This window comes from Montipora foliosa, chromosome 2 (assembly GCF_036669935.1).
Source record: "Montipora foliosa isolate CH-2021 chromosome 2, ASM3666993v2, whole genome shotgun sequence".
NCBI lineage: Eukaryota > Metazoa > Cnidaria > Anthozoa > Scleractinia > Acroporidae > Montipora > Montipora foliosa.
This window is the reverse complement of record NC_090870.1, coordinates 43,804,664-43,807,163: the sequence shown is the minus strand read 5'-3', so window position 1 is coordinate 43,807,163 and position 2,500 is coordinate 43,804,664. Positions and strand designations below refer to the sequence as shown.

General features: G+C 42.1%; 1 protein-coding gene across 1 annotated transcript in view; it reads right to left on the bottom strand.

Moving 5' to 3' along the window:
- Window positions 1-1,512: 1,512 nt before the first annotated feature.
- Window positions 1,513-2,500, bottom strand: part of LOC137990842 (SNARE-associated protein Snapin-like) — a 5,394-nt gene continuing 4,406 nt past the window's right edge. Inside the window, exon 4 of the mRNA XM_068835951.1 lies at window positions 1,513-2,500. This exon is cut by the window's right edge and continues 841 nt beyond it. The gene's annotated coding sequence lies outside the window, so the exon portion shown is untranslated.

Sequence of the window (2,500 nt, the reverse complement as noted above, 5' to 3'; positions counted from 1 at the left end):
TGGGACACCACTTGTTAACGGCAAAGTATTTGACAGGGTATTTGCTTTCTCCACCCGCTGCTTGTACTCGGTCTTCGTTTCTCTCACCTGCAACGTCTCTGTTCAACAATCTTTAAGGGGTCTTGACATGGCCAAACAGGCCAATTTCCTCCTTCACACACAATCATCCACACTGATCAATCCCCTCCCGCCAACCTTGCTCTACATGTACAACCTCACTACACTCCCCTTCTTGAGGAACGCCACAAACATCGTCTTTCTCGTATTCACATCCATTGCCCTTGGTTCCTGATCACTCCAATCTATTTATTAATTTCTTTTGTTCTAGATTAAAGTAGTAGAATAGACTATGGTATTAGGTAGCTGTCTTAAAATAGCTTAATTATTATGTACCTCACCACACCTTTCGCCCAATGCATTTATCGCCTTCATCAAATTCCCACCGTACAACTTCGACCTCGCCACCAGCACCCTCCTCAAATACACCTGCTTGACCTTCTCCTTCTGCATAATATCCGCACCCTCTAACACACCCAAGTATTTTTTATACCCATTCTCATCAACCTCACGGATCACCTGACCATCCGGCGACACAATTCCTTCACAACGAACCTTTACCCCCAGCTTCGACACCAACGGCACAGTTGTCCAACTCAAAACTACATCCCTGTGTCCCGAACAACATCGAACTCTCCAGTTCCTCTTCACACCTTCCATATAGCTTCAAAACATCCATAAACAACAAATGGCTGATCAACCTCAGATTCTTCCCAAACTTGAACCTGATGTTCTCCCTTTTCAACAACGTGATGAGAGAGATCATCACGAGAACAAGCAACAGCAGAGAGACAAGGAATCCCCCTGGAATAATCCACGTTTGATCCCCACTTCACCCAACACTTTCCCATTTGATGTCAACACAGTTATCCAATCGCTCATACTAGCACAACAAACCCTTCACGTTGTCAGCCACCTTCACCGTTCCCAAGATTTCAACAATCCACGAATGTGACACCATGTCATACGCCTTTCCATAATCTATATACCCCATCTGCAAACACTTTTTCTTCACCCGAGCCTCCCTTAACACTGCCTTGTCTATCAACAGCTGACCGCGACCTCTTCTTTCATCCCTTCTGCTCATCCAGAAACAACCCATTACCCTGCAAATGTCCATACAGCTTTTCCGCCAAGATCTCAGGGAGTACCTAGTACCTTCCACATCAACGTCAAATATGCAATTGATCGTATCCTCATATTTTCAAATCCAATGACGATACAAATTCAGATCCAGTCGTACTGATATACAACAAGGCTGCTGGACGAAATGCTATCGCAGTCACACGCCTGATGGCGAGTGGTCTTTTGACAACAGTCACAGAGGAGTCCTGGATACTAGAACGAGTCGGTATATAATCCATGATAACTTCCCATATAGTCTCCCTATGTACATAAGAATGCAGTGAATGAACGGAAGCCATTCCCAGAACCCTTCTGTTTACAAAACCTTGGTGGAACCCCAGGGGGAAACAGTGATTTTATTTAAATGACAAATTCACACTCGGAACTGCATATTTTACTGTGAAGAAGGCTGCAGTTGCAAACGAAAATTCAGTTTAAGACTATTCTTTATCCATATAATTATAGAGCGACTTTCGTATGACCTTGAAAAAGGTGTTCGCAATTTGTTTAACGGACCAATGTTTGGCACGATTAAAACAAAGCTTCTCCTTATTCCCGCCAAGGAAACTCCTAATATGGGCAGTAAACAGTTCGATTCCCCAATCATATTATTGCATTTCAAATGACGTCAAAGCGAAACTTTCCAGAAAGTTCCATGGAGAGATGACGTTGTTTGCATCTGTGTTCGCTAAGCCAATGAAAATTCGCGCTCGTTTGTTTTTGTTCGATAAGCCAATTAAATGCTTTGCATTTTTGTTTACGTTTAGTTTTCAAGGTCATATGAAAGTCGCTCTAACCAAATTTTTAAAATCAGACCAGGTACAACTCTTTTTTTTAACACATTATATATTAACATATACATATCGTTATAGTCCGGATACGTGTTACATGTCGACGTGAAAATTTTTGAATCCGCAGAACGGATTAAGAAATGTCTGAATTCCTGTGCACAGGGCCTTAATCGCTCTTTCTCTATCTTTGCTTCAAGACCGATTGCACAAGGCCGATGATGGTATACTTCAACCCATAATGCGCACAGAGAAGAAGACTGTTGAATCACGAAAGAACGATGATACTTCAAATTTCTTTTTGGAAGTGACGTTTTCGTTGGTTAAACTCTATGATAAAATGTCTGTCTGCCATCACTTTTAGTTGACAGTCAAGTCATTCCTAAAATTCACTAATTCATGCTGGTTAAGTGGGACAATTTGAAACACTTTACATGGGCCTTAAATTCGCGCAGCAGCCATGTACCCCGAGCCTCGAGTTGAAATGTTTGGAAACGAGTTTCGGTGCACAAAGACAAAAGTTTTCAATC